General features: G+C 44.1%; 1 protein-coding gene and 1 long non-coding RNA gene across 12 annotated transcripts in view; both read right to left on the reverse strand.

Annotated features, from left to right (window-relative positions):
• Window positions 1-27,749, reverse strand: part of KIAA1217 (KIAA1217 ortholog) — a 432,541-nt gene that overhangs the window by 209,802 nt on the left and 194,990 nt on the right. The window lies entirely within an intron of this gene.
• On the reverse strand, window positions 8,779-14,224 carry LOC143820694 (uncharacterized). The gene is made up of 3 exons (XR_013225465.1): window positions 13,447-14,224; window positions 10,942-11,124; window positions 8,779-10,469 (listed from the first exon to the last, which is right to left on the reverse strand). It is a non-coding gene; the product is annotated as an uncharacterized LOC143820694 (long non-coding RNA).

The raw sequence follows: 27,749 nt of genomic DNA on the forward strand, positions 1-27,749 counted from the left end.
ATCGAGAAAGCAAAACCTGCTTAACATTCCTAACCCCAAAGATATCAAATGGGCCTCAACCAGGGCCAAGGCCTTTTCAGCTTTGGCCCCGTCCTGGTGGAATACTCTCTCTGGCAAGATCAGGGCCCTGTGGGACTGTTATGACAGGAGCCCCCCCCCCCTCCATTTCATCCAGGAGGCTCCTGTGGATATTCTGCCCGCATCAACAAGCGTTTGGAAAGACTGCTGGGGAGGGGCAAGGAGAGAAAGATGCGCACCCACATAGTGCTCACAGTTTGTAAAATCCATCCAGGCCCTTGAAAACACAGCTTGAGTTACTACACCACCACTCTGTCATATCTGGCCATTGTGTGGCAGCAGGGTGTCTAAGAATCCACGCACAGGATGTCATAACTGGACAACTGGACAACATGACACAACTGGACCAAACACATGGGCCCCTATAGGACAATAACAAAGCCGTCTGCAATACTTTGGGGATCTACATGAGGCCACACAATTGGCATGCAGACAGGATCCATGCAGTAGGAGTCACCTATGGGCATGAGAGGACAACTGCATCCCCCCTCACACGCCAAGAGAAGAGGGGCAATCAGGAGACCCCACCACCCATTTGCATGACTGTCCCACATTTCTCAACAGGATTTCACACCAGCTGGGAGGCAGCTCCTGCAGCTAGCTGTTTGGTGACACTTGACAGCACCCCTTATCCAGAGCATCTACGCAGAGTGAACAGACGCATCGCAGCATGTATCTGGTCTAAGCGCGTTTTGATCTGGCAAAAACAGCTCCAATCAGCTGCTTGCTTAGCAAAGCCCTGGAAATATTTGCACAGTGTGGCATCTGAAACGAGAAGCAGCTGCATATCCACCGGCAGAATGCTGCCCACAGAGCTTTGGTGAAAGAAAACAATTCCGAGGGATCACAGGCAGGTCTGCTGATGGGCTGGTTTTCTTTTCTAACACGCTGCTAGCACTTAGGCGCTCACAACAGCCCTGAGCCAGCAAAACAACAGATCCCTCAGTTGGTTTTGATTGTTTAACCATTAACTGGCTCACTCAGCCTTGAGGCCTCTGATACACAGCCCGTTAGATGTGTTTATATTGCGTACCACACAATGTCACAACAACCATCGGCAGGCGTTGTAAGTACAGAGACGAGGAGTGAACGTTCCCGACCGGGGGGGGGGGGGGGTGTCACATGCCATCGGTTTTGTAAATTTTCATTTACTACTAATTTTGATTTAGCGTGTGACATTGCTTTGTTTTATTTTGTTTCCTGGGACCACCTCATTAAGAGGGAATGATGGATGGATGGATTTGTTCATTCATTTTCATGTCCACCTGTCTCACTGAGATGACAAGTATGCCAGAACTATGCTTGTCGATCAATAAGCCAATTACAGGACCTAATAATATTGAAACAGCCACACTCATGTCTAAACAGGAAAGATTCCCAGTAAAATGACATAATGCAGTGGAGTCACTTCTGAGCTGAACAATTACATCTCAATTTGACTCTTAAAGTTTCATTCAAGGTGTGAGCTTTTGTGTGCATGCACGCTTAAAGGTGCCTTTGGACTCAAATTTTGCTCTGCTACTTCAGACCAAGACAGTGACCCACCTGAATCTACCATTATATCTCAGGGTTACTCCTCTCCAAGGATGTCCATCCGGACAATTCTTTTTGGCACATTTTGCAAAATGACAAAAGCAAGGTGTCCTCCCTAATAGCTTTAGGCAGACCATTTTCTCCATAATGCAGAGGGCTACTACAGAGAATGCATGATGGACTCAGGGCAGCGTGCATCACAATCAAAATGTACAGGATAATCAAATATATAAATGCATACAATAAAGAATTAAAAGACTAAGACATCTTTTAAAAAGTTCCATTCATACTTGCCTATTCTAACGCTCACTGGTGAGGAAGGAGAGAGAGAGGAGAGAGGAGTCTTATTGGCCCCAAATGAAGTGCAGTTGCCAGCTGCCACCTTTACCTGTTTGTCGAGTGACACCTTCGGAGGGCTCTGTTCTGATGAGTGAAGCTGCCATTGTGGAAGAAGGCTGGTGAGGGGGTCCTGCAGGCACATGGGCACATATAGCCTCACAATTAAAACTTCCAACCTTTCTCAATTTTTTTTTACAGTTGAGAAACCCCTGAAACATTATTCAGGCTTCAAGAAACTCCAGAAGTTGTGCGATTGTGCAGAATATGGTTGGGACGCATAGCTGTGTACATGCCCAACCGGGGCCCCTCCCCTCCCCATGTGGTCCAAGCCCATCATTGGCCTCTGGGGAGGAGGTGGGTTGAAATGATCATATATGGTCATATCATCTGATAAAGGTTCAATACATTTGAAATATATACATTAAAAATCAATTATCTCCCACCCGTTCAGAAAACCCTTCCAGGGCCATCAAGAAACCCTAGGGTTTCATGAAACCCTGGTTGAGAGAGCCTGGCTTTGTCCCTTGATTTCAACACTGCCCATGTGCAAATATTTCAGGTGTTTATGTCTTCTTGTTCGCAAATGCCCCACCACACCCAAGAATCCTGGGAAAGAAGAAAAACTCACATACTACTACTGTCGCTCTTCCCCAGATCTAAAAAAGAAGAATTTCAATTGCTCATAGAATGGGGACCCTTTGCCTGCAGTATGGCAGTGAGGATCCCTTGGCTCGGAGTACAGCCCTTAAGAGTTTCTCAAGGCATATGAGAGAGAAAGACATTATCAATGGAAACACTTTCCTTTTGGAATGGACTCTACTGAAGAGATGGGAATGCTGACCGTGACAAAAGAAACATCATAAAGAAATGCTTGGGCAAACCATGGTTTGTACAATGTCTGAACAGACCCACTGAGCAAGGAACGACTCTCAGATTTTTTCCCCCCTATGAAAAATCATAAATCATCTTGATTAAGTTTTAAATTCAGCCCCGGTTTCTCCAAAAGTTTAGAGTATAAGATGGATTGTATTTTTTCCTACCTAGACACCAACTCATGAAGATGTGTGTAGATGTGTGTAAAATCCTGGCTTCTAGTAATAAATTTTCAATATATGATATATGGAATGTATTTCTTAATTTCTGCTCGAGGAGCGCATACAGTACTCCTTAAAACAGCAAAAACAGAAACTGAATGATATTTCACCAGGTATATATATACACCGTGCAATGATTGACAATGATCTTGCTGCTAAGGCCTGCCATTGACTAACTTTGTTATTCTCTTTCCTGGCACATGCACACTGGTAATCATCAATCAAGAAGAGAAATAAAGCTGGGACTTGGTTACTGGGACTTACAAACACCATTCTTCAGGACAGGTTATTGAAATCTGATCTGGTGAGACCAGCATCAAAGCCAAAGGAAGACTCTTCTTAGATCACAGGCAACAAAGAAGAGGTTTGGCTTTAAGGGCTTCTAAAAACAATAGTCTAGTTGGATTTGCATTTGAGTAGCAATGGTAAAAACAGCAATGAATTAACTCACGCTGATTGATCAGAAGGAGCAATGTTATGAACAGCAGTGCTTAAAGAGGTTATGGATACCCAATTTGCCTGGAGAAGGATAAAACGAGACATCTCGGATTGCCTCTCACATTAACAAATCTATCCGATGGTTTGTATCAAGAAGTGTTGGTAAATGGGAGAAGCGTGTGAAAGCAGTATAACCTATGCCGTTCTCTTCCGAGCAATAAAACTGCACAGTTATAAGAATGAACCCTTCTGGCAGCATAGTAAAGTCCACACTGTTGAAATTGGGCCCAATCAATTGAAATGTTCTTGAGCGTATGTCAACTTAAATCACCCAGAATGCAGATATAGTGTGCACCAAGTCGGGTGAAAACAGAACTTGAGATTCAAGCAAGCAGAAGGACAACAGATCTCATTGCAGACCTTAGTGCTACACAATATTACAATGGAACCATCTATGTATAGAAGAAGAAGAAGAAAAGAGAAAGAAGGAAGAAGGAAGAAGGAAGAAGAAGAAGAAGAAGAAGAAGAAGAAGAAGAAGAAGAAGAAGAAGAAGAAGAAGAAGAAGAAGAGCTGGTCCTTATATACCGCTTTTCTCTACCCGTAGGAGTCTCAAAGCCGCTTACATTCACCTTCCCTTTCCTCTCCCTGCAATGAGATCTGCTGGCTCTCTACACCAAGCTGGCTCTCTTACCACAGGATGAAGTACTGGAACGGTGTGTATGAACTCTGGTCTCAGGTGGGACAGAATTTTTAAAATCCTGTAACATGTTCAACCAACCAACCAACCAACCCTCAAGTAAAACACTTGCCCCTAAGGGAGCAGGGCTCTGTTCCACTGCCCTCCCGGCTGTGCTAGTCTTCCTGCTTTGAGGCGCAATTATGATCCTGCTCATAACTGAGGAAGTGCTGCAATTACACAGTCGGAGCTATATTCAGCTCTGCTTCTGCCAGACACAAAATTCATCATTGCCTAGAAGAATACGACCTTTCGTTGAGATGAAGAGCATCCTTTTTGCTCTGGCAAAGTGAAGTAAATCAAGAGTTGGAGCCAATAAAACGGTGGGTCCCGGGTGGGGAAAGAGCAAGAGGGGTGGTCTCAGCTGGAGCCTCCAGCACTTGCAAACTGCTCTCAGTATCGGCCAGCAAATCTCAGGTGTAGGAATGGAAATTCACTTTGAAACCCATCTGCTGTATCCTGGAGTTATTCTTCCCTGCAGCACTTAGATTCAGAAATACTGACGAGACCAACACGTCCAAGGGAGAGCTGTTCTATTGCGTCCAAAGGAGAACTGGTTATTTCAACAAAATCCATTGAATAGCTTTTATTAGGATGGATCCACTGTCACCAAACAGGGTGCAAAATTTGGAGTCCACCAGAATCCTTTATCACAGGGGTAGTGAACCTGTGGTCCTCCAGATGCCCATGGACTACAATTCCCATAAGCCCATGCTGGCAGGGGCTCATGGGAATTGTAGTCCATAGATCTCTGGAGGACCACAGGTTGACTACCCCTGCTTTATCAGGCTTTTTTCTTTTGCCATGAAGTCACAGCTGACTTATGTCAACCCCATGGGGCAAAACACTTTCAGAGGTGGTTTGCTATGGCCTGGAATTCCTTGGTGGTCTCCCTTCCAGATGCTAGCCAGGACCAGCCCTGCTTAGCTTCTGAGAGTTGAGAAGATCAGGCTACCTGGGCTATTCAGGTCAGGGAAAGAGTAAGATCAAATTTGAAAACTGTATAATGTCAGCGTATGTTGGAGCTTTCAGCAAGCCAAAGGGTTTCAAACTGCTGTGGGCCCAAGGCCAGAAGATCTTTTCTTGCCAGAAGATCCAACAAATGCTGGCATCTCAAGGTCTCCAAACCATGACCTGAAAAATCTACTTTCCTCCTCTTTTTTTATTCAGCCTGTTGATGCAGCCTTTTGATGCAGCCGTGTTTTGGGAAGTCAAAAGCTTGTGTGAAGTCATATATCATGGGACTGACCCAATCAAACTTGCTCCATGTCTCCTGGGCTTCCTGGAGTTTACTTTTAGACCAGCGAGGCCGCAGATATGCGGGTGACTTATACTGAGTAAGGCCATTGGTCTGTCAACGTCAGTACTGTCTGCTCAGCCTGGCAGCAGTTCTCCAGCGTCTCAAGAAAAGAGCCAGCTTAGTGTAGAGGTTAAAAGTGCGGACTTCTAATCTGGTGAGCCGGGTTTGATTCCCTGTTCCTCCCCAACATGCAGCCAGTTGGGTGACCTTGGGCTCGCCACAGCCCTGATAAAGCTGTTCTTACTGAGCAATATCAGGGCTCCCTCAGCCTCACCCACCTCACAGGGTGTCTGTTTTGGGGAGAGGAAAGGGAAGGCAATTGTAAGCCGCTTTGAGACTCCTTCGGGTAGAGAAAAGTGGCATATAAGAATCAACTCCTCCTCCTCAGTCCAGGGTAGGAGAGAGTTCCAGAGGATGATGATTCACCAAAATCATCAGGGTGGCCAACCCCCAGGTAGGGCCTGGAGATCACCAAGAACTAAAATGAATTTCCATGCTACAGAGATGAGTTCCCCTGGGGGGGAAAATGGGTACTTTGTAGGGTGGACTCTAGGGTGTTATATCCTGCTGAATCCTCTTCCCTCCCCAAATCCTGCCCTCCCAGGCTCCCCTTGCAAATCTCCGGGACTTTCCTAACCCACAATTGGCAACAGTATGAATCATCTCCACATGGGAACAAGTCCCATATTTGAAGGAGTCCATAATGGAGACACATCACAGTGTTTATCAACAGCAAACGGGCATTTTAGCAGGGAAACAATGTTTCAACCTGTGCCTTTCCCCCAATTACAGATGGATTCTGACTCCTGTCTGAAAATTCAAGGGCCAAACTCGCTTCTCTTTGCAAAGCTTTGTTTTGTTTTGGGCTCCCTGCCTGTCCTGAACTCCACCTACCAAAAGAATGGCTCTGAAGACCTTCCTCCTACTTGTAAACACACAGACACACGGAGGAGAGTTCACAACTGCTCCCACACTCCCTAGTACCTTTGGTAAACTTCCAAAAGAGAAAGAATGCCTCTTTGATCCTTCCCACACTGTGCTGATAATTAAAACGGCTTGATTAGGGAGAAAGCAACCACAGCTTGCAATAGATGTAGTCATATCCTGTTCAAACGTACATGAACAAAGGCGGAGGGGAAAGCTGCCACCTCCTGCCTTTCACACGCCGTCCTGTTTGAACTAGGCAGGCAGGTTCAGCCGGTCAATGCAATGTATCCGGAAGCCTCGTGCTTGCGCCCATATTTGGCGCTAAGGTATCTCATGTTGTCGTTTCTGCAAACAGAGTTCTAGGGCATATTGCCCTGTGATTCTTCTCACATTCATCTTCACAACCATCTCCAGAGCCATCTGGGTTTTGCCTAAAGGACTCAAGACAGGGAGGGCTGTGATGCACTTACCCACCGATGCTTCGACCGAGACATGGATTTTCGTTCCGAACTGATGGAACCAACCGGCAGTTCAAATTCTTTCCTAATACTTGGTGGCAGTTATTTACTGGACTGCAGTCTTAAATTTGTGATACAGAAAGAAACCCTAGAAGGTCTACACAGAAGTAAGTTCTGTTTTATTCAATGGGGCGTACGCTCAGGAAAGATGGAAGTCACAGGGTCCTAGGCTGCACCCGGAGGTGTAGAGCAGGGATAGTCAACCTGTGGTCCTCCAGATGTCCATGGACTACAGATCCCATGAGCCCCTGCCAGCATTTGCTGGCAGGGGCTCATGGGAATTGTAGTCCATGGACATCTGGAGGACCACAGGTTGACTACCCCTGGTGTGGAGAATAGCTCAATAAGCTGCACTGGGCTCGGCTACCCAAAACAACTAACAAGTACGTCTGCTTGCTATACGGGTCTGAAGAACTGCCATCTGCCAAGACACTGATCCAACTATCCCAGGGCCATCCACTCTAACTGACAACCGTTCTTCAGGATCGGGGCAGGAAGTCTCTCCTACACCTCTTGCCTGAAACCTTTCAACTGGTAAAGGTAAAAGTAAAGGTATCCCCTGTGCAAGCACCGAGTCATGTCTGACCCTTGGGGTGACACCCTCTAGCATTTTCATGGCAGACTCAATACAGGGTGGTTTGCCAGTGCCTTCCCCAGTCATTACCGTTTACCCCCCAGCAAGCAAGCTGGGTGCTCATTTTACCGACCTCGGAAGGATGGAAGGCTGAGTCAACCTTGAGCTGGCTGCTGGGATCGAACAAAAAGCTCAACTGGTAGACTGAACAAAAGACCCTATATGAAAATTATGTGCTATGGCACTGAAGGATCACTCCTCTATCAAGGAGAGTGCTTGTCACAGCATTGATGGATGTCATGTCTTGGTAATGGGGAAGATATGCAGGAAAACTAACTTTCCAAAACAATCAAAGGAAAGCAAGCTATGTCTGGGAAATAGAATTGGTTTCATTTGAGCTGTGGAACGAAAATTCACATCCACACAAACGAAACCTTTCTGCAAATTTCTATTGCAAGCCGGCTTAGTGTGGAGGGGAGAGAAAGAGAGAGACCATTTCCGCATGGAGGGGTAAAATGCACGAGGCCTCCTGCTTGCAAATGTAGCATTGTAAACCTCGCATTTGCAGCCTGCCTCACAGGCGTCCCCTCCTGCATTTTCCCTCTACTCCATCGCAGCTTATTGGCTCCCGGCAAGGCTGCAAGGGAAAACAAGCCAAACTCCCCCCCCCCACACACACACACACTCCTTGGCTTGTTAATCACGACAAGCTACCAAACACAGCACGGTGGTTCTCTCGTGGACTGAAACTTTCTCCCCCTCCCCCAAGCCCCCAAATTAATTTTCTAAGGCACTTCTGTGTTGCTATGCGGTAATGCCACAAGACAGATGCATTTTGATAAGAAACAACACTTCCGCGTTGCTATGGGGAAACACCAGAACAATACAGCATTCCCCCACCCTTTTGGAGATTTGTGTTCTTTTGGACTTTATTTCTGTCTGGGTGGATTTCTGAGATGCTGAACACGGTCCCTGAAGCCCAAAGACTCATTTTGTGTAAATGTGTAAACGGTTGGCTTAAAAACAAAGTGCTCAGACCCTTGTATGTTTTTCCTGCCTGCGTTGTGAGAAAGCTGCATATGGTCTCTGGGGCTCCAAAAGTCATTTTTTTTGTAATTGGTTGGCTTAAAAACAAAGCGGTCAGACCCCTGTATGATCAGGAGAAGGCTCCTCGATCACCCGTCAACCCCCTCTTCCCCAGCTCATTTCCCACCTCCAGAAAACATAAACAGGACTGTGTTTTGCCTGCCTGATCCCAAAAAGACCAAGGACACTTTGCAGAAGATTTTATTTTACATTTAACAATGTAGCTTTGCGGTTGCACTGCAATGTGACCGCATCATTTAAAAAAACTACTCAGACCAGGAAATGGAGAGGGGAGGGCGGGTGTGAGGGCAGGACTACACTGCAGAGACTATCATGCCTTTCACCCTCCATATGGGCCTGTCCCTGGTTGCTCACGGATGGAATGCAAGATAAAAGTTGTAAATCCACTTTTTGTGATTTCCCTCATTTCGAGGCAAATCTGGGCAAAACACAAGCTAGCCATGGGACAGCCATGTGGAGAGGGCTCTAAAAATGGCCAGCGACCAGAGGCTGTCCAGGGACAGATTCCACATGCAGAAACGGTCAGAGAGAGTGTGTTCTTGCATCCAAGGGCTATGGAAAGGCCCCCAAAGGTCTGAAAGTCAATTTCTTATTTCCAGTTGGGTGTCACAAAAGCAGGGGCACATATCACAAATATTTCTGCACTCTTCAGATCTTTGTGACATCTGAAATGTCTGTGGAAGGCTGCTCCTAAGCCTCCATTCATGGTTTCTGGAAAGAGCCACATTCGACCTGGCTTTCTTCATAGGTTAGGAGGATGTGATATGGGAGAGGTGGTTTCATAAAAGCAGATGAAGTGGTGATAAGGAGATTCTGGGCATTACTGAAGAGCCTGGGAGTTTAAATGGAACTGGAAATTGAAATGGACAGCTACTTGAAAGCCAGATTTTTAGAACATTTCACATCCCACTAAGGGTAGAAATGCATTTGAAAAGGAGCATGTATTATACATGGCAATCTTTCCCTCTCCTCTGTCTGCAGCTGACACAAGCACTGTAGAACTATACAATTCCCATCATTCCACAGCACCTGAAGTGGAACTTCCTACCGAGCAGGGGAAATGAAAGTAGTTTCTCTTGTATAAACAGCTAAGGATATAGTGAATATGGATGTGTCCACTTTGTGGCTCCGATTCTGCAAGCCCATTGCATGACAGCAGGTATATATAAAAGAAATAAAACAGATCAACTCTTGTCTAGATGTCTAGCTCTCAGTGGAGACTGCTATTGCTAAGCTACCACGCAGAATGTCTGCTCTTGTTCTTTGACTGATTGTAATGCATAAATCCAGTACTTGGCAAATTTTGTTCTGCAACACGAGCAGGAGACAGGAGCAGAATACCAGTAATGTTACACACTCTTGGCCATTGCATACTAGTTAGCCCCTTTCTGGTATTTCCTGCTCAAACATTAGAAGGAAAACAGGGCCCTGTTTTCTATGGTCCATCTGTAGATATACTTGACGAGAAAAGGGGCTGCATGTGTACTGCATTATATTGTAACACACTGAGGAAATACTGTAGTATGGGGATCCAGCAAAGGTTTCTGTGGATGGGAGGGATTTCCATCTGTGAAGTAGGACCTCCCTACCTCAGTCCCGATGCTGGGTCTGTCTGCAGCTGGAATGAGGGAAAGGAGGAAATCACTCTTCCATTTGAACAAATGTCTCCACTGGATCCGAATCTGGACCTGAGTTAGATTCAAGGCAGCCAGCGTGGTGCAGTAGTTAAAGTGTCAGACTAAGATCTAAGGGACGCCAGGTTCGAATCTCCAGTCTACCATAGAAGTTTGCTGAAGGATCTTGGTTCTGTCACACACAAGGAAGCTGTTGTGAGGATATAATGGAGGAGAGGAGAACATTGTAAGCCACTTTGATTCCCCAAAGGGGGAAAAGTGGAGTATAAATGTAAATAAACATGTCAATAAGCCAGTGATCATTAAAAGTACGTACTGAATAAACGAGAGCACCACAAAATATTTAACTCAGTTAATGAAATGGCTTCAGTAGGCTTTCTCTGGCTCACTCTGGACCACCAATTAAAGAGCTGATTCTGACAGAACTCAGACGTCACATCCTGCCAGCCCGCGTTTGGGGAAATGGTAGGCGGCAAATTGCGTCTGGTCCATCTATTGTCTAACTCAGGGGAAGTCAAACTGCGGCCCTCCAGACGTCCATGGACTACAATTCCCAGTGTTCGCTGGCAGGAGATGATGGGAATTGTAGTCCATGGACATCTGGAGGGCCGCAGTTTGACTACCCCTGGTCTAGCTCCTTGAGAAAGTTCTGCAGAGCTTACGATCTGGTTGTAACTTTTCCACATTTGGGGATGAGTGAGCTCAACACGGAGGCTCACAGATTCCATTAACGCAAACAAGAGTATTTTCAGGTTTTTTGCAGGTCTTCGTCAACAGGAGTCTCCCACAGATTTTTACTTGGGCACATACCAATTTCCACTTAATCTCGAAGGTGCTGTCACCAGCTATATAAAAAAATCAGACCATTTTACTCATGGCGTGATAAGAAAATATGAATTAATTGAGGGGGAAGTGGCAACAATAAGACACAGGCATAAATGCAGCTCTTTTTACGCCATTTAAGAATTCCTCATTCAACATCTATTTTATTTAAAGTGCATAATATATGGATTGAAATTCAAGGCTTACAGAGATTGCTATTCATATTGTTATCTCCTCTGCTGGCTCCCGCTGAATATTGCCAATCTGTCACGTAGACTCCAATCCTCACAATTTCTGCACGGAAGTGTAAAACGCAAGGGAGACCCCCTTCCACGTTTTGTGGCTTTTTGCCTCCTGATGAGGCTGTAAGGGAAAGCAAAACACACTTCTCCTTCTGCTCCTTGGCTTGGCACCAATCACAGCACAGCAGTTCTCTTGTGGACTGAAACTTTCTCCCCCCACTCCCCCAGCCCCCAAATAATTTTTTTTAAGGCACTCGATTTTTATTTTAAAGGGACATGCCATATCTCTCCCTGAAACCTTGGAGGGTCACTCCCTGTGGATGAAGACAAAAATGGACTAAGGGGGTCATGATTGTGAGGAACCCCATGTATGCCTCGTATTAAAAGTTTGCATCTTACGAACTTGTTCACACTGACAGCCAGTGTGGTATTGGTTGGAGTACAATCCAGGAGACTCACAGCACCTTTGGGCCAATCCCATACTTTCAGCCCACCTACCTCGCAGAGTCATTGTGAGGACAAGAGAGTGACATAAACTGCTTTTGGTGTCTGGCAGTAAGAAAGGTGGGATAGAAATGAAATCAATGAACCAGCTTTTAACACCTTTTGTAACACTGAGAAACCCCTGAAAAATTCTTCAGGCTTCAAGAAACCCCAGAAGTGGTGCCATCATGAATAATATGGTTGGGAAGCATAGCTGTGTACATGCCCACCTGGGGCCCCTTCCCACCCCCTCCAGGCCCATCACTGGCTATTTGGGGAGGGGGAGCAGGTCAACATGTCAATTTACGGTCCTATCACTGATAAATGTTTAACAAATTTTTAAAATATATTTTAAAAAATAATTAACTCCCACCTATTCAGGAAGCCCTTCCAAGGTTATCAAGAAACCCCAGGGTTTCATGAGGCCTGCAATAAACCAATGACAATGCAACCCAAAGACATTTCCCCAGAAGTAATCCCAACTGAGTAAGCTTGAGTAGGATTCTGAGTAGACCCGCTGGAGTTTACCCTGCAATTGTTGCATGATAACACTTTCCACCAGCTCTGCCAGAACTGCCAACGTCTGGGGGCTCCTGAAATGGAACCTTTAAATTTCTTCAGCGCTCTCGGCAGAAAACAATTATTATTATTATTATTATTATTATTATTATTTCGATTTATTTCCCGCCACTCCCAAATGGCTCGCGGCGGGTTACAATATCTTAAAAAACCCATTAAAACTCCCATTAAAAGACTTTAAAATGTCACAACATGGCAGCACAATAATAAGATCCCCTTCCTACCCCCATTCCTAAAAAAGGGGGGGGTGGAGGAGAAGGAGGTCAACGATGTTCAAGAAGCCCGGGGGAGAGCAGTCGATGTACCCCGGCAGCCCCAGCCTCAACCATAGACCTGGCGGAAGAGCTCCGTCTTGCAGGCCCTGCGGAATGTTAAAGGGTCCCGCAGGGCCCGCAGCTCACCCGGGAGCTCATTCCACCAGGTGGGGGCCAGGACCGAAAAGGCCCTGGCCCTGGTCGAGGCTAGGCGTGCTTCCCTAGGGCCGGGAGCGATGAGAATGATCAATGCAAAAGTAGTTACGAAACCATAAAACCCCAAAGCTAAAATAATACAGCAGGCAACTTTTTACAGTGGATGCTCAGGTGTCTGGAAACCTATGGACAAGTCCAAGAGGTCAGGGGAAAAGATGGCGTCTGCATGGACACAGACAAATGAGTCATACAGCAGGCCTAGCCAAACAAATACAGTCTCTCTTATGCCCCCCAAAGGCATACAAATAGATCACTTCCCAGAATTTTAATCTCACTTGTCTGAGACCATGCAAAATTATATTGTAGAACAAAGACAAGCACATTTTCACACAATATTTTCCCTGAAAACTTTCTAAATATTGAGTTTCTCCACTCCTTGGATTCCTAGCTCTCTCCCAACCCACCCTCTCAAAACAAGCAGGAACTGTTTGTTTTCATTTGGAGATATTTCAAAGTCAAAAAGTTATCCCTCACCCCTTCCCCCCACACACACACAACACCCACACAAAATAAGCAGCTTCTCTCCCTCTCTTGGAAAATGTTGTGGTTGGCTGGCTTAAAAGAGACTTACCCAAAATTCTTCTCACCCTTTCAAAGCACCAAAGAACACCGACTGTAGCTGACTGAGTTTTAACAAGGCAGCAACCGAGTAAGAATGCAGATGAAACATCGCAAACTGCAGCAAGCTAGCTTTGATTAAAAAAACAAAACAAAAAAAACCTTCATCTTAAAACAAGCGAAGATCGAAAGGGAAAGGAAAGATGAAAAGTTGCCCACATCATGGGAAATAGTATTTGCGAACCGCCAAAACTGTCTTCCAAAGGAGAAGGCAGAGAAACTCTTCAAACTTCCCCGAGGAGATTCTCGAGATAACACCTTAAAAGTTGTGGGTTTTCACTGGGTCAGATGGAGGTTAACGTGAGATGAAAGCCATGAGAGACTGCTGCAGCAAGCTCAATGTTGTACGAGGGTGATGCTCCCTTTGAAACACAGGGCAGGATCTGGACACACTTCAGTCCTGTTAAGTCCCATTGATTTGGACGGGTTCAGCACAGGTTCTCCTCCTTAAATCCCAGCATGTTCTGGAGTTTTTCCCAATTAAATCTCATGGGCTCAAGAATGACTGAATCTCACTCACAGAAAGGAGACAAGAGGGAAAGCAGGAAATGTCACGCTGTCAGTCTACAATACGCTGCTCCTCGCTTTTCCTTCTCTGTTGCTCTCAGTGGTGCATGTTAATAGAAATCATAGTCAGGGTACAGTTTTTATATTCTTCCTTTTCCTTCCCCATAATCACCTACTTTCTTAGAGCCTCTTGTGGCGCAGAATGGTAAGGCAGCCGTCTGAAAGCTTTGCCCATGAAGCTGGGAGTTCGATCCCAGCAGCCGGCTCAAGGTTGACTCAGCCTTCCATCCTTCCGAGGTCGGTAAAATGAGTACCCAGCTTGCCGCTGGGGGGTAAACGGTCATGACTGGGGAAGGCACTGGCAAACCACCCCGTATTGAGTCTGCCAGGAAAACGCTAGAGGGCGTCACCCCAAGGGTCAGACATGACTCGGTGCTTGCACAGGGGATACCTTTACCTTTACCTTTAATCACCTACTTTGGATAAACTCAAGACTGTAAAAAATGAGCATTTCCAACGAATGTTTATTTTATTTATTTATTTTATTTTATTGATACATCGCCCTCCCCGAAGGCTCAGGGTGGTTTACATAAAACGGGAACAGTTTTATGTAACTCAGTTTAGTGATGCGGTAACAACAATAACAATTACAACAAGATAGTGATAGTAATAAACATTGTAGAATAGTGGAATACTAGGAACATTAACTCGAACTGGGGCCAAATGGTTTGGGTGGATCTGTAATGATTGTCGGAGGGAGGCTTGGGGGGGGGGCGGTGGGAAGCAGTGGTTTGAATTGACCTCAACCAAATGCCTGGTGGAGGAGTTCCCTTTTACAGGCCCTGTGGAACTGTTCGAGTTGAACTCCTCTGGGAGTTTGTTCCCCCAGGTGGGGGCCAGGATGGAGAAAGCTCTGGCCCTGGTTGAGGTCAAGTGGGCTTCCTTGGGGACAGGGACCACCAGGAGGTTGGAAGTGGTAGAGCGCAAGGCTCTTTGAGGGATGTAGGCAGAAAGGCAATCCCTTAGATATACTGGGCCCAGACCTCGCATGGCTGCCTTTAAAGCTTCCTTTGCCGGTTCAAATAATATTCTAGTGAAAGTAAAGTGGAAAGACATTCTTTTTTAGCCCACTGAATAACAAACAAAAAGAAAGCAAAGTTTGTTCAGGGGCACCTTTAAGACAAGAAAGTGTTATTAAGCTTTCATGTGCATGTACCCTATGGTATATCTGAGGAAGTGTGTACATGCACAAAAGCTTGTACCCAGAATAAAAATAAATTGGTCTTAAAAGTGCCACTGGACTCAAATTTTGTTGCGTTGCTTCAGAGCAACATGGTTACCCACTTGAATCAAACAGTGGTTTTATGCTTGTGAAAAGGAATACCTTCTCAGAGATCAGACATAGTAGAAAATGCAAGGTTTTGCACATGCTCATTCTCCATTTCCCTGATGGGTTTTGAGGAAGAATGAAGAAGGAAAAGTATCACTAATAAGACCCCAGTCATTCAACATCTTTCATGAAACAATTTGTGGATCTGAGCAGTAGCCCACTCTTGGATTGATGCTTCCTCATCGTTAGCTTCTCATAGGGGCTGGGAACTGATCCCAAATGACCTAAATAATTGAGGCTAAGAAATCTTTTATTCTCTGTAGTCATTAAGATACCACCTACAACAATATGAGATTGTATTATAACAGGTTGTCACTTGAGACCTTACAAGTCAATTGTCTATCTCAGTGGTCCCCAACCTTTTTATCACCGGGGACCACTCAACACCTTTTACTGATGCCCGGTGGGGGGGGGTAGTTTACTCCTCTACTCTCAACCACTGCCCTAATGCTCTCTGATTGCTATGGTAATGTTTAAACATCCCTTCAAAATAAGATACAGACACGCCACAACAATGAAGTGTGTTGTAAAGGGCTGGGGGGGGATGAAGTAAGGGGCCGGGGGGGGGGAAAGGCGTCCTTCGGGGCCCACCTCCAATTAGTCGAAGGACCACATGTGGTCTGCGGCCCACAGGTTGGGGATCGCTAGTCTATCTGACTGAGTGACTCAACATAACTACTTAAGTCCTGGAATTCCGGTAACGGATTAAACCAGTCCAAAGTTACATGAAGGCTACATCAAAGATGGATAGCCCCGGCTACAAAATCCAGAGACATGATGAGCATGAAAGACAGTAACTGTAGGCTACATGAACCTGTATGAACCTAGAGGCTGCATGAACCTGTTAAAAAAGAAAGGGCCTCTGCTAATTTTCCTCAGTGAGTTAACATTATGTTTTAACCATGTGTTGAAAAACCAAGAGACAGAAGCAAGAAAAGTGCAAACAAATATAAGCTGTCAGTTCCTCGTTTAAGGGTATCTTTCAGAAATAAGATCTTTTCCTGCTCCTATGTTTAGAAAGAATCCTTGAACTTCACTCTAAAGGTCAGGAATCTCTGGTTTCAGTTCATAAGTAGGACTAGTAAATTGCCTGCTATTTGAGTCTAGAGTTCTTTCAACAGCCTCAGCTAACCTCAACTGCTGCTGAGACAAGAATCACTCAGGTGTTGGCCAGAACAACACAGAACAACACAGCCCTTTCTAAAAGCCATCCTTCATCTTGATTTTACAAACAGGAAGCCAAAGCAACAACGAAAAATGGTACCTAAGCCACACACACAGAGGCCTTTCCTCCTGAGCAGGGGTAGTCAAACTGCAGCCCTCCAGACGTCCATGGACTACAATTCCCATGAGCCCCTGCCAGCATTCACTGGCAGGGGCTCATGGGAATTGTAGTCCATGACATCTGGAGGGCCGCAGTTTGACTACCCCTGCTCTTGAGCATCAGAGGCAGCAGCATCCACAGTGAACGTGAAAACATCCTGAACTCAACAAGTTAATGTGACAGAAAGGGTAACAAATGTCTCACCAGCCAAGAAAGAAGAATGCATTCTGGACTACACTGTTTAATTCAGTCCCTGCCAAGTTATTGGGGGAGTGGCTACCAATGATGGGGGCGGGCAATCTCCTCACTACTCAGGCCAAAAAACAAACCTAAATATAGAAAGAGATTGGAGGAAAGAGCTTGGTCACATGACCTTTGTTTTTGTGTCTGGATTTACATTATACATTCATTCCCAAGTCTCGTTGCATGTCCAGCTGTACAAACCAAAGGAGCTACTCTTGGAAGTTCATACTCAACTTTTTTTTTTTTTTACTTCTTTCGTTGGTTACTGGAGCTCATCGCTGGATGACGCTGGAAAACATGCAACATAAGGGCAGATATGACATAATGCAAGAACAATGTTGACTTGCAGGAGAACCATTTCTCCTAGTATTCATTTTTCCTTTCCAGTCTTACTTGGTTTGCGTTGAATAATGTCACTGTGTGTTCGTCCTGGCAACACACACCAGTGTAGCCTATGGAATGTGCAGACATCCACATGCGTAAACACAAACCCCAATGGAAAGTTATGTCTGTTATGTAGAGAAACCTCCAATCTGGCAAACTCTTCATACAAGTTAGATAAACAATGTAGAAAACAGATGCTCCTCCACAGAAGCAGCCAAGATCTTCTAATATCCTGACAACTTGTTAATCAACAAGCATATGGTATCACTTTAACAAAACAAACCATCCAGACCACTCTGTTCATATGGTCTTTTCTTAGAAAAGTATTTTCCAGACTCATCTATAGCTACAGCATGAAATTACAGTGATTTTTCATCCCCATGTTAACATCAACTACTCATTAACTACAAATCAAATTGAGACGTCTCGATCACCAGTCCTGAATTTTTAGGCCATAATGGGGAAGAGAAAGGAGAAAGGAAATGGGCAAATTTAGCCAAATTACTTTGCGCTAAGTGGCTCACGGCTGCAGCCAATTTATAAAAATGCAAACATGCCTGTTCTTTTATTGGTCTTTGCACATGTACAAAAAAAAGAAAAGAAAAGTGCTTCCCAACAGAGAAGATGCCATGGAAAATCAAGACTGCTGTAACAATTTTAGATTCTGAACCTTGAAGAGTTGTTGTTCCATCATTATCTTCCGCAGCAAAACAACATACTTCAAAAGCATAAGGGAGGCTGAGAAGTTGAGAAGTACACTGACACCTATGAAAAATTCTTTGAAGTTTTCTGTTTCAGTTCCCAGTAGGATCATGGTCTTTCCCCATTAAACTGTGGCCAGTGAAGAGACAACTGCCGAAAATATGTTACATAGATGGAAAGAAGAGTTGCTCTGAGATGCATGAAAAACTAAGTCTTTAGGAATTTAAAACACAGATTCATAAGCAGCACCAGTAGTTCCTGCTGAAGGCCATCCGGAGAAGATGGGAGCTCCTCATTATCTGGAAGGTGGACATCAGTTTCTACTATGCCTGATTTTTATGGACAAGTAGAAGTGAAGGCGAACAAGCATCTCAGCTGGGCAGAGCTCACATCAACAAATTCTGCACATTAATTATGAATTACATGAAGAAGGGCTTAACTATTTAAGAAAAGGAAATTCTGCCAGCTCTTCAGAAAACCTGCTCAAGGCAGCTGACAAAGTGAAAAATAATCAAGACACAAAATGTCACAAGTTGTTTACAGTTTTAAAACCCAGCAGTAAAAACCTCAGCTGGTGCATAAAAGCACTGAGCAGCATAAACAGCTTCCCAAAACAGTGGAGACTGGAAGCAGGTTAGAAAATTAGAAGAAAACCCAAAAGCAGACCAAGAAGTCAAACACAAGAAGCATAAGAAGCTGATATCATAAGGTGGTTTCTCTTGTAGACAATGGGTTGGATTCACAGTTGAAGGCCGCAGAAAATGAGGAAGACCTAGCAGGAGATGGAAGGACTCAATCTCAGAGTCTTCAGTTTGCAAGACCTGAATAAGGTGTTTATGACAGGATGTTCTGAAGGTCATTAATTCACAGTCACCATAAGCCAGCAGTGACTTGATGGCACTTAATGCACAAGCAGCAGAGCTCCTACAAGACTTTCTTGGGCAGATGGAACCCACCATCTAAATCCTCCCCCACCCACTTTAAACCACACGAAGGCAGCTTTCGCTGTTGCCTGTGATGGTTGTTCTATTGGCAGCTTTCACATAAATGTGTCTTGGTAGCACGCATGGAGCACGAAGACTGGCTAGTTCCCCATGAGGGAGCAACCTCAGCAGCCATCACAAGCAACCCACCAACAAGATGGGTGAGGAACACCCTGCCAAGATTTTTATCCGCACATCAGGTCAGAAACACAAAGGCACAAAGAGACTTGACAAAGCTCAGGAATAGTTGCTCCTTGTAAAAAAAAAAATGGTAAACAACTTTATCCAAACTGGCTTTTAGTGGACAGGTAAGGGTAGGATAGGGTGGGTTCAGAGTTAATCAATGACAATGGAAGTTTTACAAAGGAATAAGGGCTGTAGTATATGCTACTGTGTATTGGATGGATTTCTTGTTCTTACTGCACTGTCTTCTCATTTCTGCAACCCAGTGTTTGCATTTCTAAAGTTATGTCTTATTACCGTTTTACTGTACCGTTTTCTAATTTTGTAATCCATTCTAATTTCAGTTGTATTACATGCATATGTATATTGGATATGAGACAGAACTGGCAGCCATTCTTTAAGGACTGGCCATCACCCTTGCCATCACGGATCTTTAAATAGGGAAGAGAGGCCTCAGGTAGAAGTCTTACATCACCTGATACCTGATCCCCTTCATTAATTAATTAATTAATTAATTAATTAATTAATTAATTAATTCGATTTCTTACCCGCCGCTCCCACAAGGCTCATGGCGGGTTACAGTGCGTGCTTTTTACTGGGAATGCCAAGGACTGAACCTGGGGCCTTCTGCATACAAACTGAAACAAGGCAAAAGGCCCCCAAGCAAACTGAACCAGTCTGGAAAGTTTGATTCCCCTTTTCTTCTGGCTTTGGGGGGGGGGCAATCATCCAGGAAGGGTGAAATGGCTGCCAGCCATTTAACTTACGCACTTTGATTCCGCCTGCTTCAAAGTGGGGGAGGGTTAAAACCGACCAGTGAAATGGCTCAGAGCTATTTCTACCTAACAGCTGATTGACGGACTCACCAGACTGTTAACTTTAAATGGCCAGCAGCGAGTTAAATCTAACAACTCAGCTGCAGACTCCACACCATTCAGTTGTTAGATGAAACAGCCCTGAACAGCCAAACTAGACAAATGTCTGATAAATATTTGGGGAGGGAGGCTTCGGGGGCTCCAAACCGGCCCAAGTGCATGCCTAATTTTGGCTCATGAGCTACTTTGTGCTCATCCCTAGACGCTGAAGCTGCCATTAGCAGGAATGAGTGCCACTTGCTGGTTTTGCACCATGCTTCTTTTATTGTTACAGCTCTGCATTCTCTGTGCACACAGTAAGATTTTCTACATGAAAAAACTGGCAAGGAGAGGTGGCATAAAATGAATATGTTTTGATTTCCTAAGTATATTCATGAGTCATTCCAAATTTAGAAGCAACAGAAAGAACAGAAGTTCAACGAGTCATTTTGCATGGTAAATTAAGATGCCCACAGGATGTGAAGCAACACACTTTGCTTTTCCCTGTCAGAAAAAAACCACAGAATAGCAAAACCTACCACTTATTACTAACATTGCCAAGTGCTTTAGAGAGGTTAGTTACTCTCATTCCTGCCAAAGCTTAGAAACACAAACTTCTCCAATGGCAAAAGTGGTACCCCAGCCCACATCTGCCAAATCTATGGCCAGTGCTCAAACACACCGTTTCAGCCCCTGCCACTGTATGTTGAAAAGTATCTTACAGACCCACCTTACAGGTTCATTCCAGAGATCTCTGACACAATGTCTGCAAAGTGCTGAGTCACAGCACCACCTAAATAAAAAGCACTCTGGTGTGCTAAGATAACTGGAAGTCTTGTAATCCTTATAGCAGGGGTAGTCAAACTGCGGCCCTCCAGATGTCCATGGACTACAATTCCCAAGAGCATTTGCTGGCAGGGGGCTCATGGGAATTGTAGTCCATGGGTATCTGGAGGGCCGCAGTTTGACTATCTCTGCCTTATAGCTTCATGGCATCCTTATCTTAACTGCTGACTCAGATGCTGGAGCATGTTTCAACCATGTTGCTGCAGATTCATCGATGAACACCACAAGTATCTGAAAAATCTGGAAAGGTGGCCAGACTGCCAGTTTACCTTTCATCCTGGTTTTCTGGATAATGAAACACATTCCAGTTGTCTGAGGCAGTTACAGGGGGAATGCAACTGGAGGTCTGATACTTTGTGCTAGTGTTACAGTTAACACAATGGTCTTTGATTGCTGGACTATAAAACTCACTCCGCTCAGCAAATTCTACAAACACGATTCATAATCCATAAAACACTCCGAAACAGGCACACCATACAGTGTAAGTGACCTAGTAACACAAATATTTCTGCTTTTTTTAATATTAGGTTTTGCAATATCTCAATCAAAAGCTTCCTTAAATCCCTACTTTCCCAAGGACCAATTAATACTTATGTAAATTGAAAACGAGGATCAAACTAAATCTCCAAGCGGGGGAAAAAAAAGACACATGAAACAATAACGGATAGTGAGGATAAGTTTCTGGGACTCTGCTTTTTCCTTTCTTCTTATTTATTCAATTCTTGCCTTATTTTTATGATAATGGGTATAAGTTTAAAAATAAGGCAAATTGAAGAAATAAATGGAAGGGAAAAAGCAGTGATCCAGAAAATACAAAATCATTTGCTCTAGTCTTTGGAGGACTTCTTTTGTTGCATAAGGACTCACAAAAGCAACTAGATTTGCTAAATAGACTCCTTTGCTTCTTTACATAGAAGTTTTCTTTTATTGACAAGTCCAGTAAGTCCCATACCTGTCCCTCAGCTGCTGGGAGATGTTTTGTTATGCCTGACTCTTTTTTAAAGCAGCAAGCTATATGTTTTTTTTTTACTGCAGTTTTGAAACACTGTGATTCTGCAACATATATTGCCTGCTGATACAACCACTTAAAGGGCACTAAAAAACAAAATTTCTAAAATTTAAAACAAGGTTTGTACAAATATGCATGGGGTCCAGAAAACAGGGAATGTTTTTTCTTCATCTCTCATAATACCAACAATCCAGAGTATCTAACAAAATTGATGGGCAAGAGGATCAGAGCAGAGAAAAGCTCTACTCAATGAGTAACTAAATGGTGGAATTCATTACCAGTGGATGCAGTGACACCCACATGCATAGATGGCTTTAAAAGGGAAACGTAGACATATTCAGAATGAGCCTCTTGTGGCGCAGAGTGGTAAGGCAGCAGGCATGCAGTCTGAAAGCTCTGCCCATGAGGCTGGGAGTTCAATCCCAGCAGCCGGCTCAAGGTTGACTCAGCCTTCCATCCTTCTGAGGTCGGTAAAATGAGTACCCAGCTTGCTGGGGGATAAATGGTAATGACTGGGGAAGGCACTGGCAAACCACCCTGTATTGAGTCTGCCATGAAAACGTTAGATGGCGTCACCCCACGGGTCAGACATGACTCGGTGCTTGCACAGGGGATACCTTTACCTTTAGACATATTCAGAGAGGACAGTTCCAACAATGGCTACTGACTGCATTAAGATAACCTCCATATGCAGATGCAACAAATCCCTGCATACCAGTTCCAGGGGGCTGTAACAGGGGAAGGCCTTGACCTCCATGCTGTGGCTGTTAGATCTGGCCACAGCATAAAACAGGATGCTGAACTAAAAGGACCACGAGCCTGATCCAGCAGTACTCTTCTTATGTTCTTGAGAACGAAGAACAGGATAGAATGAGCTAAGTGTTCAGATATTTGTGAATAAATAAATAAACCTGGGTTAACCATAGTTAAAAGCAGAGACATCACCCTACCAACAAAAGTGTGTTTAGTCTTCCCAGTTGCAATGTATAGCTGTGAAAGCTGGACCATAAGGAAGGCCGAGCATCAAAGAATTGAGGCTTTTGAACTCTGGTGCTGGAGAAGACTCTTGCGAGTCCCTTGGACTGCAAGGCAAACAAACCGGTCAGTCCTGGAGGAGATCGGCCCTGACTGCTCCTTAGAAGGCCAGATCCTGAAGATGAAACTCAAATATTTTGGCCACCTCATGAGAAAGAAGGATTCCTTGGAGAAGAGCCTAATGCTGGGAGCGACTGAGGGCAAAAGAAGAAGGGGACGACAAAGAATGAGGTGGCTGGATGGAGTCACTGAAGCAGTTGGTGCAAACTTAAATGGACTCCGGGAAATGGTAGAGGACAGGAAGGCCTGGAGGATCATTGTCGCAATGGGTTGGACATGACTTCGAACCTAACAATAACCATAGTAGTATTTGTGCTGTTCTCTTGAGAATAAAGGAAGTTGTGATATGCTAGATTTAATATAATAATTTAACATGAAGGCTCCATCTTTTAGAACCTTCCAGGTTGTTGTTGTTGTTGTTGTTTTGTCATGTAGCTCCTCAGCCCTTCTTGGATACACCCTCCAGCCTCTCTCTTAAAGGAGCCATATCCTCACAGTCTCTCAGATTGCGTCTCTCTTTCCCACGGTGCAACAATTTAACCTTCCAACGTTACTTCCTGTTGTACTACTGCATATCGAACCTATTGGCAAAGTCGTCATTACATTTCAAAGGAGAACCGATTTTAAACTGAACAAGCCCACTTTGAGCACCATCTAGTGGGGAAGAGGGCTATGCATTTAAAATCTAAAGAAAAATTAATCTGGCATGTGTTCCTCTACAAATGGAGATGGTCCAAGACATTTTGGTACCTACTTGAGACAAAACTGTAAGAGGCGCTCTCTGCAGTGTCAAAAGGAAAATGATAAACCTACAACATTTCGTACGTGGTGGGCTGCCTCTCCTAGGCTCACAGCAAACATAACTTTATAATTCCTACGGAATTTCGGGATTGGTAGTTGGGGACTCCTCCAAACATTCCAGGGAGATACCATCTGCATAATTCAGGGGTAGTCAAACTGCGGCCCTCCAGATGTCCATGGACTACAATTCCCATGAGCCCCTGCCAGCACTTGCTGGCAGGAGGCTCATGGGAATTGTAGTCCATGGACATCTGGAGGGCCGCAGTTTGACTACCCCTCATTTTCAGCTCCCTGACGGACAAACATCACAAGTTCTCAACTATGTGGAGACAAACATTTCTCCTTCATGCTACTAAAAGAAGAGCACTAAAAAAAATGCCAGTGTATACAAGGTAAGTAGCGCACCAATCTGACCTTTGTTGAGGGAAGTTTTGTTTGAGATTCATTATTAGCTCTTATAAAGTCACACTTCCCGAGTCAGAAAAAGGGAGAGATTCAGATTCAGCAGGTTTGCACATTACAGAGATGCTCTTCTCAAAAGATAGTTTAGTAAGCTACTATTTCAGAAGTAACCCCTCGATGGAAACAGGAAAGTCAACATCTCTTTTTCAGAGTCAGGAAAGATCTCCATACAATACACACCCCCGAAGGAGGGGGAGGGAGAATTATGACAAACTAAGGATAAAATGGGATGGGGGGAGTAGAGGGAACAATGTCAGCTGCTTTCTCCATAGAGCAGGGGTAGTCAACCTGTGGTCCTCCAGATGTCCATGGACTACAATTCCCATGAGTCCCTGCCAGCGAATGCTGGCATGGGCTCATGGGAATTGTAGTCCGTGGACATCTGGAGGACCACAGGTTGACTACCCCTGCCATAGAGAACAGAGGTGAGTATAAATTGAATAAATCAATAATAAATGTTCTAGGAGAATGAAATGCATCACATTGTGTTGGGTTCCATCCCATCGATCCATGATCTTGGACACGAAGGTCTTTCAGACTAATCTGAGCTGTGAAGGTTCCCAAGTCTGTTTTCTCCAGACTCCCCATGCACCTTCCCACTCTTACCAACCAAGTTATGTATTAAGGAATGCGTAGGGAGGAAGAGTTATTATCATTATCATTATCCATCAATATCATTATCATTATTTGTTTATGTTATATATTAATTCGTTCCATGTCTCCCCCATGTTGTATGTAAACCGCCCTGAGCCATATGGAAGGGCAGTATAGAAATCAAATGAATGAATAAATAAATAAATGAAAATTATTATTATTATTATTATTATTATTATTATTATTATTATTATTATTATTATTATTATCCGCCCTTTCTCAGACTTGCCATTTTGGAGTGGTGAACATTGCATCATCATTATATAATAAATACAATCTATTAAAACATAAAACAATCAATTCATTTAAATTATTTGTTTTAAAATACACTTAAGTAGCGGTCAGCACCCTGATGTGTCATTTCATCTAGCAAAGCTGTATTCTAGAGCTCCACCCTCCGCAGGCAGATGTGTAGGAGGTAGAATTGTCAGCCTTTCTCAACTTTTTTTACCATTGAGAAATACCTGAAACATTTTTCAGGCTTCGAGAAACACCAGAAGTGGCACAATTGTGCAGAATATGGTTGGGAAGCATAGTTGTGTACACGTCCACCCGGGGCCCCTCCCCTCCCCACCCCCTCCCAGGCCATCATTGGCCATTTGTGAGGGGGGAAATGGGTTGACATGACCAAACACCAAATAAATGTTTAACAAATTTTAAATATATATAAAACATTAATTAGCTCCCCTTCCAGGGCCATCAAGAAATTCCAGGGTTTCGCAAATCCATGGTCGAGAAAGCCTGCTCTAGGGTCAAAGGGCTAGCTAATGGAGGAGACAGAGAACGTGTGCTCTGCTGTGTGTAATGGCCTTTCTCCGGGTCCCAGTAAGCAAACAGAATAGCAAAGTTAGATTCAAATGGGTAGCCATGTTGGTCTGAGTCCAGTAGCACCTTTAATATCAATAAAGATTTATTCAGGGCGTGAGCTTTCGAGTGCAAGCAAGTCTGATGAGTGCTTGCACTCGGAAGCTCACGCCTTGAATAAATCTTTGTTGGTCTTAAAGGTGCTACTGGACTCTGATTTTAGAATAGCGGAGTGCTGATCAAGGAATGATGCTAAAGGGCATGCTAAAAAAAGAAACTTGGGAAGAAAGAATGTACAGGAAACCCGGAAAGCACAGCTCTATAATCAGCGTGACATGAGAGTTATTTCTTTTTCCGTTTCCCTAGGAAAGGCATGGAATACCAAAAAGACACACACACCCCCTACACACACATGCCAATATTTGGCAAAGTAAAATAAGAAAGCCATTAGAAACAAAAGTATATAAAACTGATTAGCCTTTGGGGAGAAATGGGAGACGGAGCAAGTTAAGAGCATGAAAATAGGTGGCAACCTGCCACATAATTAGTAATAAATAGTAAGACCAAATGCATGTGATATATAAACATTCATTAATGTTTGCAGATATTGTGTTCTGATATCATTAGTGTTTTACTGCAGCAATTATGCTCGCAACAACTCAGGCTGCTTGTTCTGGCAATTATTACGATCATGTCACAAAAAGGGCAACTCCTCCAATTGATTTCTGTACAGGGACACTGATTTCCCTTTAATCTTGCTTTAAATTATGCACTTGGGTGAATCTTGTACTTGGAAGTAAGTGGTGTAAAGAAGTCATTATGTAACTTCTTTCGCATTTCAAATACAGCTCTATTGCAATATGAGTAAATTAAATCTTCACAATTATGATAGGGAAAGTAATTTTAAATTAATATTAAATTTTAAAAAAGCAAACTGAAGAAAGGCTCTTTAACATCTTTGTCCCCCCTTCTCCTGAATCTCCAAGAAACAGGCTTGATTATTACTCTCCTCGGGGTGCCTCCCCTTGCATTCCACTGCCCCCGCTGACGTCAACTGGGGCTGCTTGGAAGATCTCCTCCTTCCTAGTGGAAGTGAACGGGCCAACCATCTCTGGGAAGCAGTGGGTTTCTTTTTACCAAAAATAAATAAATCTGCAGTTTAAACACATCTGCACTGCCAATCGGATCCCCAACAGCCAATCAGAAACCTGGCTGGGTGAAAATCCGACCTGATCTTACACACATCCTAATAACTCTTGACAGGCACCAAGGTAGGTGTTGGCACACATGCCCATGGGTACCACATCGGGGATGCCGAGGTTGGGGCCTTGGTGGACCCTCAAATGTGCTGACTCCTAATAGTGCATTCTCACACAATTTGTCCCACACAGAGTTATTGCCATGTAAGAAGAAAGCATCCAAGAGAAGCCATATGTGAAAGCAGTGAAAAAGGGGCAAAAAACTGAAGCTTAAATCTATTTTAGAGTATTCGGCATAACATTTGTGGGAGGGGGGAAGAAGAAGGAAAACCTGTGCTGCCTAAGAAAAAAACCCTACTTTCTCTGGCTTTGGAAGATTTCCCTCTGTCTTTCCACTTGAGGCACATTATATTTCAATGTAGAATTACCTTTCAAAGAAGATCTAATATGTCTTACGAACCTAAAATCCTGCATATCTTTACTATAGAAGTCATTTCTGGGCAGAAGGAATTTTGCTGACCTACTTGCATTCATTGTTTTCTCAACTGAACACTGATACATTTATATAAGCATTTAATACCTATAATAATTATTAAAACATACATATTACATATAAACGGTAATGACTGGGGAAGGCACTGGCAAACCACCCCGTATTGAGTCTGCCATGAAAACACTAGAGAGCATCACCCCAAGGGTCAGACATGACCCGGTGCTTGCACTGGGGATACCTTTACCTTTATTACATATAATATTGATCTCCAGGGATATAAGTACAATCTTTTTCACACAGTGCTTATATAGCATTCAGAGCTA

Source organism: Paroedura picta, chromosome 11, assembly GCF_049243985.1.
Source record: "Paroedura picta isolate Pp20150507F chromosome 11, Ppicta_v3.0, whole genome shotgun sequence".
Classification (NCBI taxonomy): Eukaryota; Metazoa; Chordata; class Lepidosauria; order Squamata; family Gekkonidae; genus Paroedura; species Paroedura picta.